This window comes from Chiloscyllium punctatum, chromosome 2 (genome assembly GCF_047496795.1).
Source record: "Chiloscyllium punctatum isolate Juve2018m chromosome 2, sChiPun1.3, whole genome shotgun sequence".
NCBI lineage: Eukaryota > Metazoa > Chordata > Chondrichthyes > Orectolobiformes > Hemiscylliidae > Chiloscyllium > Chiloscyllium punctatum.
Window position 1 is genome coordinate 37,548,639 of NC_092740.1, and position 17,399 is coordinate 37,566,037.

A 17,399-nucleotide genomic window follows, 5' to 3' on the forward strand; every position below is an offset into this window, starting at 1 on the left:
TTGTGTGTTGCAATTTCTACAGATAATGGTTCTCTTAAATATGTTTCAGAAATATAAAAGAGCGTTTTATTTGAACAATCTTTCTCTTATCAAATCAGTTTTGAGATCCAAGGGTAACACGAGGGCACAGTGATTAGCACTGCTGCTTCACAACAGCTGGAACCCGGGTTCAATTCCATATTTGGGCAACTGCCTATGTTGAGTTTGCACATTCTCCACGTGTATGCTTACGTTTCCTCCAGGTGCTCCGGTTTCCTCCCACAGTCCAAAGATGTGGAGGTTGGATGGATTAATCATGGTAAATGCAGGGTTACAGGGATGGCTGGGGCAGAGGGGGGAGGGTAGTCTGGATGGGTTTTATTTATCAGAGGATCGGTGTGGGCTCGATGTGCTGAATGGCTTGCATCCACCCTGTAAGGCTTCGATGGACAGGACAGCATTGCAGAAAACTGAAGTAACATTGAGTCATAGAAAACTGTTTCATATTATTTCTCAATACCTGAGCACAGATGTAGGCAACATACTGGCAGCAACACTCCAGTGAAGTGTCCTTGCAGCCCTGCTGTTTCTAACTGTCAACACAATCCTCAATTACCTTTCTCTTTAGACCTTTCTCTTTAGTTGTCCATGACTGCCCACTTACTAGCATTCCCTAATTGCACAGAGAACCGTTGAGTCAATAACATTGTTGTGGATCTGGAGTCACGTGTAGGCTAGACCATACAGATAGCAGATTTCCTTGGTTTTTGCAACAATCAAAAGTATTTACAATTAGGGTATTTCTTAATTTAAACTTTTCATTGAATTTAAATTTTACCATCTGAGTTCTAAATTACTGATCTAGTCAAATTACCACTATGCTACCACCTCTCCATAAATATCCACACAGTTCACCACAACTATTCCCGGTAGTAGCAGATTCCACAATCTCCCATCCTCTGGGTAGAGATGTTTCTACATGATTTTTTGATGCCTACCTTATATTGATGGCTTCTAATTTATGCTCTTCCCAACAAATAGTAAGTGTGCTTCCTCACTTCAGTTAGTTTCAACATTTCAAACAGTCATTTGTATGTCATGTTGGTATGAAACAAAAAGTAACGTGCCTAGGTTGAAATAAAATAAGAAAAGAGATTGAATCATTATAGCATCAAACCTTCATTATTTTTGGGAAATTTCTAAAGTAGCAGCCAAGATATTTCATCTTGTCCAGAATTCACAATCCATAACAGTTTGAATAACAAATTGTCTCTTAAATCTTGATCAGTAGCTGTTGAGGATGACAATTATCAATAACACTGCTTGGCATTTTTCCATTTGGATTCAGAGACCATAAGTGATGCAGAGTGAGGAGCTTGAAAGAATGTACAGGGAAGAGCTCTGAAGTTGGCTTGATAGCCCAATTGTTGCTTCACATTCAGAAGGTTTTTCAGGGCAGGCGGTTTAGAGAAGGGATGACCTACCTATATTATTGCAGGATAGTTAATTCAGATATTGTTCTGGGGATCTGGGTTCAAATCCCATCATGGCAGATGGTGGAATTTGAATTCAATTTTAAAAAGTAATCTGGAATGAAGAGTCAAATAATGACTAAAGCCATTACTGATTATCCATCTGGAAGGAAATCTACCATCCTCACCTGGTCTGGCCTATGTGTGCCTTCAGACCTACAGCAATGTGTTTGACTCTCCAACTGCCCTCTGGGCAATTAGTTATGGACAATAAATGCTGGCCATTCCCATGAATGAACTTTTTCAAAAGTTATGATTAGGTAATTGAGTTAATTTATGGATGTCTCAAGCTATAGGAGTGGTAGAAGCTGAGTCTTTGATTTTCTCCAGAGTAGTTGATCTTTATGTTGAAACCTGGTATTCAGTGTGATTATTGAATAGTGGCATTAATAAGCAAAGTAATTAAGATCAGTTGTGAAGAGTGATTGCATCATCTCGTCTTGTATCATGGAGGAATACACATAAAATATAGAACAGTACAGCACAGTACAAGCCCTTTAGCCCTTGATGTGCTGACCTTATATCCTACTCTAAGATCAAACTAACCTACATATCCTTCATTTTACTATCATCCATGTGCTTATTCAAGAGTCGCTTAAATGTCCCTAATGTATCTGACTCTACTACCGCCACTGGTAGTGCATTCCATGCACCTACCACTCTGTAAAGAACTGACTTCTGACATCACCCCTAAATCTTCATCCACTCGCCTTAAAATTATGCCCCCTTGTGATAGCCTGAGAAAATGTCTCTGATTATTCACTATATCTGTGCCTCTCATCATCTTGTACACCTCTATCAAGTCACCTCTCACCCTTCTTTGCTCCAATGAGCAAAGTGTTAGCTCCCTCAACCTTTCTTCATAAGGTATGCACTCCAGTCCAGACAGCATCCTGGTAAATCTCTGCACCCACTCTAAAGCTTCCACATCTGTCCTATAATGAGGCAACTAGAAGTGAACATAATATTCCAAATGTGGTCTGACCAGGGCTGTATAGAGCTGTGGCATATCTTCACAGGTCATAAACTCAATCCCCCTGTTAATGAAAGCCAACACACTATACGCCTTCTTAACAACCCTATTAACTTGGGTGGCATCTTTGAGTGATCTATGGATATGGACTCCAAGATTCCTCCATACTGCCAAGAATTGTGCCCTTAACCCTGTATTCTGCATTTCAAATTAGATCTTCCAAAATGAATCACTTCCCATTTTTCCAGGTTGAATTCCATCTGCCAAATATCAGTGCAGTTATGCATTCTAGGTAGACAAACAGGAGGCTGGAAGAATACAGCAAGCCAGACAGAACCAAGAGGTGGAGGACTCAACGTTTCGGGGGTAACTTCTTCAGGACTCATCCTGTCAATGTCCCATTGCAACCTACAACAGTCCTCCACACTATCCACCACTCTACCAACCTTCATTTCATCAGCAAACTTACTTAACACATCCTTCCACTTCTTCATCCAAGTAATTTATAAAAAAATCACAAAGAGCAGTGGTGCCAGAACATATCCTTGTGGGACACCAAGCTCCAGGCTGAATACTTGTCATCTCAATGCACCATGCATTCACAATGTAAAGGTTGAGCTGAATAAAAGTTGTATTTAGGGCATCCTTAAAGAGAAGAACTAACGTAGAAAAGTGTATGTGCTGGAATTTTCAAAGGCAAGGACAGTTATCCATAAATCCATAAACAATGGCACATTATGACAGTACAAGCCGTGAATAAGAAGTCCCAGATTAAATCCCCTGTTATTGAGTTATTGCCAGATGTTATTGCTTTAGTTTGCCTAATCAGTTTTGGGAAGGGAGGGAAAGATTGGTTACCATGAACATTCTTAATTGCCACCACACTGTTCCTTCCTGCACTTTCCCTTGTATGGATTTATTCTAAGCATAAGATTAAGTTTTTTGGTTACATTATCTACCATCCTGTGATTTGGTGACGTTAAGACTTGTAGCTTCTATCACATGATCAGAATTAACACAACATTTAAACACAAGCTTTGTGTTTATATTAGCTCCAGTAAGATTCTGTACAATCAGTTATATTTAGTTGAAAGTAAGCATTTAATCTATTTAACATTTTGCTATTATTATGATCCCTGTAGAAACCAGTAATTTTGAGATGAATTTTGCAAATAATCCAATGAAATTAATTGAATGATTTCATTATTTAAAACTACTATAACCCAGCAAAATTAACTTAATTCAAACATTCATAAACTAATAATACTTAAAATAAAATGATACATTTCACATTAGTCAGTACAATAAAGATGCATTTTACAAGAACACATTCATGTGTAATTTCACACATTTATGTCATCAGATGTAGTTCTACAGTCCTCTAACCCAACTCTCAATGCCTATATTCCCTCACATTCCCAACTGATCAAGAACCTTTAAATCACTTCTATTAAGAGCTGTATTCTGTCCAAACTTCCTAGATATACCTGTTGCCCAGGCCCCTCTTGTGGTGCAGTGGTAGTGTCCCTGCCCTGACCATAGAGGCCCAGGTTCAAGTTACACCTGCTCCAGAGATGTGTAATAATATATCTGAACAGGTTGATTAGAAAAATAGACCATTACAAACAAATAGGCTGTTTCCCAAACAGCACACCTGGGCTAAACCTCCTTTGCAAGGTTTGCAACAGTTTTGATTGCACAGATCCTCAGAGACTTCTTTCTTTTTACCCTATTAAACTGTCTGGTTGGCTGTAGCACAACGAAAACCATGCAGTTGTACACGTCCAATCCTGAACCTGACCTCTACAAATCTTCAGTTGTCATTTACAAAATACCGTGCAAGGACTGTAACAAACACTACACTGGACAAACAGGTAGAAAACTAGCCACCAGGATACGTGAACACCAATTAGCCACAAAAAGACATGACCCTCTCTGACTGGTATCCTCACGTTGCGCGACATAGCTGGGCTAAGGAATGGTAGATGGAGTTCAACCTGGATAAATGCAAAGTGATGCATTTTGGAAGGTCGAACTCAAATGCTGAATATCGGATTAAAGACAGGATTCTTGGCAGTGTGGAAGAACAGAGGGATCTGGGTGTGAAAATACATAGATCCCTCAAAGTTGCCACCCAAGTGGATAGTACTGTTAAGAAAGCATATGGTGTTTTGGCTTTCATTAACAGGGGGATCGAGTTTAAGAGCCGCAAGGTTTTGCTACAGCTCTACAAGTCCCTGGTGAGACCACACTTGGAATATTGTGTCCAGTTCTGGTCGCCCTACTATAGGAAAGATACAGAGGCTTTGGAGAGGGTGCAAAGAAGGTTTACTAGGATTCTGTCTGGACTAGAAGGCTTGCAGTATGAAGAAAGGTTGAATAAGCTCAGACTTTTCTCTCTGGAGAGGAGGAGGAAGAGAGGAGACCTGATCAAGGTATACAAGATAATGAGAGGAATAGATAGAGTCAATAGCCAGAGACTTTACCCCAAGGCAGAATTGACTGGTACGAGAAGTCATAGTTTGAAGATATTAGGAAGAAGGTATAAAGGAGATAACAGAGGTAGGCTCTTTACGCAGAGAGCTGTGGAATGCATTGCCAGCTGTGGTGGTAGAAGCAGAGTCATTAGGGACATTTAAGCGACTGCTGGACATACACATGGGTAACAGTGAGTTGAGGGGTGCGTAGGTTAAATTATTATATTTTACATTAGGATTAAACCTCGGCACAACATCGTGGGCCAAAGGGCCGGTTCTGTGCTGTACTTTTCTATGTTCTGAGTTCTCTGTACATTTGAGGAAGGGCACCACTTCGACTGAGACGACACATCCACCCTAGGACAAGCCAAACAAAGACACGCACGAGAATTCCGAGAAGCATGGCATTCCAACCGGAACTCTATCAACACATTGAGTTAGACGTCATCTTCCACCCCTGAGAAAAGGAACAGGGAGTGACTTCACCACAAGAAATAACATCACCACAGGAAATGACATCACCAACCCAAAGAAACCCAAACATATAAATAGAAAGCAGAAATTTTCAGCAGTGCTTTGCCTGAGGCCCACTAAAGATGTTACCTAGTAGGGTGATGAAATGTCTGGAAATGAACCTCCCAGTTCAGCGAGCAAACCTACATCCAAAACCTTAACCTGAGCTATAAATCTTCTCAAAACTCGCTAATATCTTCAGTTATCCGTCCTTTTAAATAGATGCCCAGCTCATTATACAAGGTGCCTTATCTATTCCCCTCAACTGCATGTCTGTTCTAATCTCAGATATCTGGCTTTACATTCAGAGACCAACTGTAATAAAACATCCATCAATTCACCTCACGTTACCACGAGGGTATGAGCATTTCCCAGTAGTCCCATTGACTTAGTTAACCAGGTCTGGCTGCCAGACTGGGCTCGCGGCAGTATGAGAGAATTGATTTGAGTATATACTCTTGTGTCTCCAGCAGAGAAATGTAAATGTCACACAGTTTTTTATAGCATGGAAAGAGATGCTTTAGTGCATTTAGTCCATGCCCATAGTCTTCCACGCAATGGCATTTCTGTGGTGATCTACATACTGCTTAAATGTCTTGAGGGTTCTTGACTCAATTGCCCTTTTTTATCTAACAAAGAACAAAGAAAATTTACAGCCCAGGAATAGGCCCTTTGGCTCTTCAAGCCTGAGCTGATCCAAACCTGTCAGTCAATTCCTAAGCATTTGTATCCCTTTGCTCCCCACCTACTCATGCATCTTAAATGAATCAACTGTGCCTGCCTCTACCACCTCTGCTGGCAATGCATTCCAGATGCCCACCACCCTCTGTGTGAAGTACTTGCCGCATGTATCCCCTTAAAATTTCCACCTCCTCACCTTGAAAGCATGACTTCTTGTTATTGAATCCTTCACCCTGGGAAAAAGCTTGTCTCTATCCACCCTATCTATACCCTTCACAATTTTGTCAACCTCAATCAGGTCCCCCTTCAATCTCCTTTTTTCTAATGAAAACAAACCTAACCTACTCAACCTCTCGTCATAGCTAGCACCTTCCATACCAGGCAGCATCCTCCTAAACCTTCTCTGCACCCTCTCCAAAGTGACCACATCCTTTTGGTAATGTGCCGACCAGAACTGTACACAGTATTCTAAATGCGGCCGAACAAATGTCTTGTACAATTTTAACATGATTTGCCAGCTCTTATACTCAATACCCCGTCCAATAAAGGCAAGCATACTATATGCCTTCTTGACCACTCCATCCACCTGTGCAGCAACCTTTAGGGTACAATGGACCTGCACTCCCAGATCTCTCTGCCCATTAACTTTTTCCAAGGCTCTTCCGTTCATTGTATAATTCGCTCTAGAATTAGTCTTGCCTAAATGCATCACCTGACATTTGTCTGGTTTGAAATCCATTTGCCACTTTTCTGCCCAATTCTCCAGTCTATCTATATCCTCCTATATTCCTTGATAGTCCCTTATGCTTTTTGCTACTCCACCAATCTTCGAGTCATCTGCAAACTTGCTGACCATACCGATAGTGCCCTCTTCCAGATCATTTATGTATATTACAAACAACAATGGCCTCAATACTAACTCCTGTGGAACACCACTGATCACCTTTCTCCATTTTGAGAAACTCCCTTCAACTTCTACTCTCGGTCTCCTGTTGCTCAACCAGTTCTTTATCCACCTAGCTAGAACACCATGCACACCATGTGACTTCACCTTCTCCATTAGTCCACCATGGGGAACCTTATCAAACACCTTACTAAAGTCCATGTACATTACATCAACAGCCCTTCTTTCATCTATCAACTTGGTCACTTCCTCGAAGAACTCTATTAAATTGGTAAGGCACGATCTCCCCTGTACAAAACCATGTTGCCTACCACTGATAAGCCCATTCTTTTCAAAATATAAATAGATCCTATCCCTCAGTACCCTCTCCAGCAACTTTCCCACCACTGACCTCAGGCTCACTGGTCTGTAGTTACCTGGAATATCCCTACTACCCTTCTTGTACGGGGGACAACATGAGCAACCTTCCAGTCCTCTGGCACCTCACCTGTATTTACAGATGCCACAAAGATATCTGTCGGGGCCCCAGCTCTTTCCTCTCTCACCTCCCTTAGCAACCTGGGATCGATCCCATCCAGTCCTGGGAATTTGTCCACCTCAATAACCTCTAGCCGACCCAACACATCTTCCCTACTTGTGTCAACGTGGTCCAGACTAATCAAACTTCTATCTCTAATCTCAAGATTCATTATGTTCCTCTCCTCAGTGAACACTGATGCAAAGTAATCATTCAGAATCTCACCCATTCTCTCAGGTTCGACACACAGCCTTCCTTCATTATCCTTTAATGGGCCAACCCTTTCTCTAGTTACCCGCTTGCTTCTTATATAAGAATAAAATGATTTGGGATTCTCCTTAATTCTGCTCACTAAAATTATTTCATGACCCCTTTTAGCCCGCTTGATTCTTCATTTTAAGACTTGTCCTATTCTTCCGATATTCCTCCAGGGCCCGTTCTGTTCTTAGCTGCCTAGATCTTATGTACGCATCCCTTTTCCTCTCTACTAGTCGTACAATTTCTCCTGTCATCCATGGTTCACGAATCTTGCCCTTACTATCCTTTGTCTTCAACGGGACACGCCTATCCTGCACTATCTTTAACCTATCTTTGAAAGCCTCCCACATCTCAAAAGTGAACTTCTCTTCAAATAGCTGTGTCCAATCCACATTTCCCAGTTCCTGCCTAATTTTTATATAATTGGCCTTGGCCCAGTGTAGTACTATTCCCTTAGGACCACTCTTATCTTTATCAATGAGTATTCTAAAACTTACAGAATTGTGGTCACTGTTCCCAAAGAAATCCCCCACCACAACTTCTACCACCTGTCCTGGCTCGTTCCCCAGTACCAGATCCAATATGGCCCCTTCCCTTGTCAGACTATTGACATACTGCTCTAGAAAACTCTCCTGAACACTTCTTACAAATTCTATCCCATCCAGACCCCTGACGCTAAGTGTATCCCAGTCAATGTTGGGAAAATTAACATCTCCCATCACCACTACCCTATTGCCTCTACATCTTTCCATAATCTGTTTACCTATTTGTTCCTCTACCTCACATGCACTGTTGGGAGGTCTGTAATACAGCCCTAACAATGTAACTGCATCCTTCTTATTTCTCAGCTCCACCCATAATGCCTCACTACCCAAGACCTCCATAGTGTCCTCCATTAGCACAGCCATGATATCATCCCTGGCCAGCAATGCAACTCCACCACCGCCCCACTTTTTACTTCCCACCCTGTTCTGTCTGAAGTATCTATATCCTGGAACATTCAGTTGCCAATAATTATGCCCTTCCTTCAACCAGGTCTCTGTGATTGCATTAATGTCACACTCCCAAGCACCAATCCAAGCCCGAAGTTCACCTGCCTGACACACTATACTCCTTGCATTAAAGTAGATGCATTTCAGGCCACCAGTTCTTTTGCAGGCATCTGCTCCCTGCCTACTCTTCCCTTTGTTAATGTTATCTTCATGACTCTTAGTCTCCAGTCTCCACCTCACTGCCTACTTGTTTTCTCTTCTGGTTCCCAGTCCCCTGCCACATTAGTTTAAAATCTCCCCAACAGCAGTAACAAAAACTCCTCCAAGGACATTGGTTCTGGTCTGGTTCAGATGTAGACCGTCCATTTTATAATAGTCCCACCTTCCCCAGAACCAGTCTCAATGTCCAACAAATCTGAACGCCTCCCTCCTGCACCATCTCTCAAGCCATGTGTTCATCCTGCCTATTTTTTTATTTCTACACTGGCTAGCACGTGGCACTGGTAGTAATCCTGAGATTACTACCTTTGAGGTCCTCCTCTTTAACTTCTCCCCTAGCTCCCTGAATTCTTCTTTCAGGACCTCATCTCGTTTTCTACTTATGTTGTCGGTGCCTATACGCACCCGGACAACTGGCTGATCACCCTCCCCTTTTAGAATGCTCTGCAGCCAATCGGTAACATCCCTGACCCGAGCACCTGGGAGGTAACATACCATCCAGGAGTCCCGTTTTCGGCCACAGAACCACCTATCTACTCCCCTCACAATAGAATCCCCTATGACTATGGCCCTAAGAGTCTTTTTCCCGCCATTCTGAACAGCAGTGCCCGCCACGGTGCCATGATCTTGACAACTGCTGCCCTCTCCTGGTGAGCCATCTCCCCCAACAGTATCCAAAACGGTTTACCTGTTTTGGAGGGAGATGACCTCAGGGGTCACCTGCATTGCCTTCCTACTCTTTTTCTGTCTTTTGGTCACCCATTCACTGTTTCCTTCAGCAATCTTAACCTGCAGTGTGACCAGTTCACTAAACGTGCTATCCACGACCTCCTCAGCATCGCAGTTGCTCCTTAGTGAGTCCATCCGCAGCTCCAGAGCTGTCATGCGGTCAAACAACAGCTGCAGCTGGACACACTTCTTGCAAGTGTAAGAGTCAGGAATGTCCGACATGTTCCTAAGCTCCCACATCAAGCAAGAGGCACATGCCGCGGGTCTGAGGTCCCCTGCCATTGTAAGCTTAGCTTTATATGAACTAACTAAAACCAAACAATGCACATAAATATATGAAAAAGAAAGATAAAAAGATAAGAAAGAAATAAAAGCCTTACCTTACAGGGTTTCTTTCTTTCAGTTAGAGGAGGTGGGGGGGGGGGGGGAGGGGGGGGGGGGGGGGGTGGGAGGGAGATACTACACGTGTAGTATCTCGGGTTTAGCCACTGCCCAAATATAAATTAAGCCTTTACCTTCCCGGCAGCCCTCACTTCACCTTACCTTCTCTCCTCGCCACTCTGTCAAAGTAGAGGCCCAACTCCTGAGGTAAGTCCCTTTTTAAGCAGGAAAACTTACCCTTCTGTTACAGATTCCCACCATCTTATGGTTGATATTTTTTCCCCTTAAGTCCCTTCTATACGTCCTGCTCCTTACCTTAAAACTTGTGCTCCCCGCTATTGACTTCTAAGGGTACATAGGGAGAAACATTTTTCCCCTATCCCATAACTTAGTACACCTTAATCATGTCCCTCCTTCAGTCTTCCCTTCTATAAATACATGAAGAGCAAAAATTAACTACGGAAAGTATAGGACCTCTCAAAGATTGGCATGACTATCAATGTGTGGAAGCACAGGAGATGAGTGAGATACTAAGTCAGTATCAGTATTTACTGTGGAGAAGGATTTAGAAATTAGGGAACTTGGGGAAATAAATAGCAATGTCATGGAAAGAGTTCATATTACAAAGGAGTGGTGCTAGATAAAGGTAGAAAAATCCCAGGACCTGAACAGGTGTTTCCCAGAATTTTGAGGGAAGCTAGGGAAGAGATTTCTAAGTGACTTACTGAGATGTTTGTGGGTGAGGTGCCAGAGATGGAGGTTGGCTAAAGTGGTGTCATTATTTAAGAAAGGCTGCATAGAAAAGGCAGGGAACCATAGACTAGTGGGCCTTGCATTAGGGGTGGGTCAGTTTGTTTTTATTCATTTGTGAAATTAGGGCATTGCTGGCTGGGCAGTATTTATTGCCTGTCCCTATTTGCCCTTGAGAAGGTGATGGTGAGCTGCCTTCTTAAACCTGTTGTGGGTTGACCTACGTGCCATAAAAAAATGAATTCCAGGATTTTGACCTTGAGACAATGAAGGAACAGTGATATATTTCTAAGTTAGGATGGTGAGTGACTAGGAGGGGAGCTTGAAGGTGGTGCTGTTTCCATATATCTGCTACATTTGTCCTTCGAGGTGGAAGTGGTCTCGGGTTTGGAAGATGCTGTCTTGAGGATCTTTGATGAATTTCTGCAGTGCATCTTGTAGACAGTACACACTGCTGCTTCTGAGTGTTGGTGGTGGAGGGTGTGGATACTTGTGGATGTGGTGCCAATCAAATGAGCTACTTTGTCTTGGATGGTGTCAAGCTTCTTGAGTATTGTTGGGGAGCTGCACTCATCTAGGCAAGTGGGGAGTATTCCTTCACATTCCTGACATGTGCCTTGTAGATGGTGGACAGGCTTGGGGGTGGGGGGTGGGGGCTGGGGGTGCAGTGGTCAGGAAGTGAGTTACTTGCCACTGTATTCTTGGCCTCTGACTTGCTTTTGTAACCACTGTGTTTATGTGGTGAGTCCAGTCGAGTTTCTGGTCAATGATAACACCCAGAATATGGACAGTGGAGGATTCAGTGATGGTAACACCATTGAATGTCAAGGGACAGTCGTTACATTGTCTCTTACTGGTGATGATGACCATGATGTGGAGATGCTGGTGTTGGACTGGGTTGGACAAAGTCAAAAATCACACAACAGCAGGTTATAGTCCAACAGGTTTATTTGAAAACACAAGCTCTCAGAGCCTCACTCCATCTTCAGGTGCTCGGTTCCAACAGCTTATGTTTTCAAATAAACCTGTTGGACTATAACCTGATGTTGTGTGACTTTTGAACATATTGGTGATGGTCATAACGTGGCATTTGTTACTTGCCATTTGTCAGCCAAGCCTGGATATTGTCCAGACCTTGTTTCATTTAAGCATGGACAGTTTCAGTACCTGATGAGTCACAAATGGTGCTGAATGTTGTGCATTCATCAGTGAACATTCCCCACTTCTGACGCTATGATGGAGGGTAAGTCCTTGAAGCAGCTAAAGACGGTTGAGCCTAGGATACTATTCTGAGGAAGATCTGCAGAGATGTCCTGAAGCTGAAATGACTGACCTTTAACAAGCATAACCATCTTCCTATGCATCAGGTATGGCTCCAACCATCAGACCGCTTGCCCCATGATACCCATTGGTTCCAGTTTTGCTCTGGTTCCTTGATGCCACACTTGGTCGAATGCAGCCTCAATATCAAGATCTGTCACTCTCACTTCACCTCTGGAAATCAGCTCTCCTCTCTATGTTTGAACCAAGGCTGTAATGAGGTCAGGAGCTGAGTGCCCCTGGTGGAACCAAATTGGGCATCATTGAACATTACAGAGTAATAGAGTCATAGAGATGTACAGCACGAAAACAGACCCTTTGGTCAAACTCATCCATGCTGACCAGATATCCTGAATTAATCTAGTCCCAATATACCGGCCACTACAGCGGACAGCTCGAACTGACAACCAGAAGCGGCAGTGACAGGCCACTATAAATGCCGGAGAAAACAGCACAGAAGCGCTTCACAGGAGGCCCCCAAGCACTGAGGATGTCACCTAGACAGGGGACGAAACGTTTGCAAGACAAATTCCCAGCTCGGCGAACAGAACCACAACAATGAGCACCCGAGCTACAAATCTTCTCCCAAACTTTGAATAATCTAATTCCATTTGCCAGCATTTGGCCCATATACTTCTAAACCCTTCCTATTCATGTACCTGTCCAAATACCTTTTAAATGTTGTAATTGCATCAGCCTCCCACCACTTCCTCTGGCAGTTCATTCCACATATGCACCGCCTTCTGCTTAAAAAAGTTGCTCCTGAAGTCCCCTTTATATTATTCCCCTCTCAGCTTAAACCTATACCTTCTATTTTGGACTCCCCCACCCAGGGAAAAGACTTTGACTATTTACCCAATCCATATCCCTCGTGGTTTTATAAACCACTATAAGGTCATCTCTCAGCTTCAGAAAGTAGTCCCAGCCTATTCAGACTTTTCTCATAGCTCAAACCCTCCAACCTGAGCAACAGGTTGGGATTTAGGCACACTCTGCCTGAGAGGTCAGTGGAAACAGAATCCATAGTAATTCTCAAATGGATAATTAAATGAATACTTGAAGGAGGAAACTTTACAGTGTTGGGGGGCAGGGTGACAAGCACTGTGGCTAATTGCATAGCTTTTGGGCATGATGAGCCAAATAGCCACCTTTTGTGCCACCTCTCTCTTTGAGCAATGGACCAATGCAGATCCCTATTAAAGTTGGGCAGGAGTCATAAATCCATAAGAAATAGGGATAGGAGTATGTCATTGGGCTCCTCAAACCTGCGGCTGCTATTCATTAGGATCATGGTAGAGCTGACATTCCTCATGTCCATGTTCCTGCATGGTCCCTGTAATCTTTGGTTCCCCTGGAAATCAGCTCGGAGTTCAGGGTGTTCTGCACATTCCTCACGTATTAAATGGACTGAATCAGACAGGAGATGGGCGTGGTTTCTAAAGGGGTGCATGGCTAAAATGCCAACAAGTTTCCCAACACGCCACTGGGCGTACACTTGTCACATCAAAAAGTTAAGACTTCACTCATGAAAACAGGTGATTCTGGTCATGCATTTCCCCCAGCTCAAGAGCTCCATTTCTGTACTTCTTTGTGCCAGGAGCTCGCAGTGTCAATGCTGCCAGATGTAGAGCTGAGTTTCCAAACAAACTGATAACATCAATGTCACAGTCATGAGCAACCAAGGCACAAATCACCTTAAGTTGTTGGAAGAGGTTCTGAGGGACAGGATTTTTACACATTTGGAAAAGCAAGGCTTGATTAGGAATAGTCAGCACAACGTTTTGCATGGGAAAACATGTCTCACTAACTTAATTGAGTTTTTTTTGAACAGGTGGCAATGAAGATTGATGAAGGCAGAGGCATAGACATAGAGTCATAGAGATGTACAGCACGGAAACAGACCCTTCGGTCAAACTCGTCCATGCCAATCAGATATCCCATCCCAATCTAGTCCCACCTGCCAGCACTAGACCCATATCCCTCGAAACCCTTCCTATTCATATACCATCTATCCAGATGCCTTTTAAATGTTGCAATTGTACTAGCATCCACCATTTCCTCTGGCAGCTCATTCCATACACATTCACCCTCTGCGTGAAAAAGTTGCCCCTTAGGTCTCTTTTATATCTTTCCCCTCTCACCCTAAACCTATGCCCTCTAGTTCTGGAATCCCAAATCCCAGAGAAAAGACTTTGTCTATTTATCTTATCCATGCCCCTCATGATTTTGTAAACCTGAATAAGGTTACCCCTCAGTCTCCAATGATCCAGGGAAAACAGCCCGAGCCTATTCAACCTCTCCCTATACCTCAAATCTTTGTAAATCTTTTCTGAACCCTTTCAAGTTTCACATATTTCCGATAGGAAGGAGACAGAATTGCACACAATATTCCAACAGTGGCCTAACCAATGTCCTGTACAGCCACAACATGACCTCCCAATTCCTGTACTCAATAGTCTGACCAATAAAGGGAAGCACACCAAACACCTTCTTCACTATCCTATCTACCTGCGACTCCACTTTCAAGGAGCTATGAACCTGTACTCCAAAGTATCTATCTGGACTTCGGCAAAGTGTTTGACAAGGTTCCACATGGTATATTGATTAATAAGGTTAGATCACATGCGATTCAGGGTGACTTTGCCATTTGGACACAACATTGGCTTGAAGGTAGGAGACAGAGGGTGATGGTGGAAGCATTGTTTTTTGAACTGGAGGCCTGTGACTAGTGGTGTGCCAAAAAGATCAGTTCTGGGTCCACTTCTTTTTGTCATTTATATAAATGATTTAATAGGAGCTATGGTTAGTAAGTTTGCAGATGACACCAAAACAGATGGGGTAGTGGACAGTGAGAAAGTTTATCTCAGAGTACAATGGCATCTTGATCAGGTGGGTCAATAGGTTGAGGAATAGCAGGTGGAGTTTAATTTAGATAAATGTGAAGTGTTGCATTTTGGTCAGGCATACCAGCGCAAGACTTATACTCTTAATGGTGGGCCCTTGGGGAGTGTTGCTGAACAAAGAGACCAAGGGGTGCAAGTGTATAGTTCCTTGAAAGTGGTGTCGCAAATAAACAGGGTGATGAAGAAGGCATTTGGCATGCTTACCTTCATTGGACAGAACATTGAATACAGGTTTTCGGACATCATGTTGTGACTGCACAGGTTCGGCCACTTTAGCATACAGTACAGCATACAATTCAGGTTGGCTTTCCATAGGAAGGAATTCGCTAAACAGTGCCAAACATATTTAAAAGTTGTTGCCATGGACTGGAGATTTCAGCTATAGGGAGAGGCTGAATAGGCCAGGGCTATCTTCACTGGAACATTAGAGGCTGAGGGGTGACCTTATGGAGGTTTATAAAATCATGAGGGCATGGTGAATAGCCAAGGTGTTTTTTCCTAAGGTGGGGGCATAGGTTAAGGTGAGAAGGGAAAGATTTAAAAAGGCCCCAAGGGTTAGCTTTTTCACGCAGAGGGTGGCGCGTTTGTGGGACAAACTGCCAGAGGAAGTGGTAGAGGCAGGTACAATTACAACAGTTAAAAGGCACCCTGATGAGTATATGAATAGGAAGGGTTTAGAGGGGTATGGGCCAAATGCTGGCAAATAGGACTAGGTCAGATTGGGTTGTTTGGTCAGTAGAGAAAAATTAGACTGAAGAGTCTGTGCTGTATGACTAAGAAAATCAACTCCAGCCTATCTATACTCTCTTCATATCTGAATTGCTCCAATGCAGATAACGTCCTGCTAATATCCTCTGCACCCTTTCTAATACAAACATATCCTTTTTACAGTGTGATGCCTCAAACTGCACACAGTAATCTAGCTGTAGCCTATTTATTATATACATTGTAATCTCCTTTCTCTTCTGGCCAATGCCTTGACAAATAAAAGCACAAATTCTTTGTTAGCCACCTGCTACCTTCAAGGACCTATGCACACACACACCAAGGTTCCTCAGATCTACTCCACTTTCTTGCATCCAACCATTCGAATCTAGCATCCACCATTAGACCAACATGGTGGCTCAGCAGTTGGCACTGCTGCCTCACAGAGCCAGGGACCTGGATTCGATTCCAGCCTCAGTGACCGTCTGTGTGGAGTTTGCATATTCTCCCTATGTCTGTGTGGGTTTTCTCCCACAATCCAAATATGCGTAGATTAGGTAAATTGCCCATGCTAAATTGCCTATAGTGTTCAGGAATGTGTAGATTAAGTGCATTGGTCAGGGGACACATGGGGAAATGGGTCTGGGTGGGTTATTCTTCAGAGTGTTAGTGTGGGCTTGTTGGGCCGAATGGCCTGTTTCCACACTGCAGGGACTTGATGATGTGCACTCCCCTGCTTTGTTAGTCCTCCCAAAATGCATCACCTCAGACTTTACAGAACTAAATACCATTTGCCATTATTCAGCCCATCTATATCATCTAAGGTTTCAAGGTTTTCCTCCTAACTATTTGCTACACCACCAATTTTTGACCCAAATGTGAACATACTGATCATACCTCCATGTCTGGATCACTAATGCAAACAGCAAGGTCTCCAGCACAACTTTGGATTATGCCACTGGAGACAGGCCAGCAGTCACAAAAATACTTTTTGACCATCACCCTCTGCTTCCTGCCACTAAAGTAACTTTGGATCCAATTTGCCCCGGATTCTGTGGACTCTTAGCTTTTTACCAAGTCTGCGACATCTTGTCAAAAACCACGGAGCCTGCTTCTATTTCACACATCTAGTCACCTCTGAAACATTCAGTCAAATTTGTTAGATGTCAGCTCCACTTGACAAAGTCATGCTGACTATCGTTGATCATTCCAGGTGGAGTATAATTCTGTTCCCTGGATTTCTTTTTCCCAGTAGTTTCCCTACTACAAATGGCCTGTTGTTCCCTGGTTTGTTCCTACCACCCTTCTTCAATAATTAGCTGTCCTCCGGTTCTCTGGGCATTAGAAGGTTTTCACAATTAATGTGAGAGTCCCTGCAATCTCACCCTTTTTGCCTCCCTCAGCAGCCTGCTATACGTCTTATCTACACACTTTGAAGCCTACTGAAACCATTATTTCCCCTTGCTCGAGGTGAACATTACCCGGGTACTTGTAATGCGCGAATGCTATATTCAGCGGAGAATTTCCAGCCCGTGACCTCCCCTTGCAACCGCGGTATATGGTCGG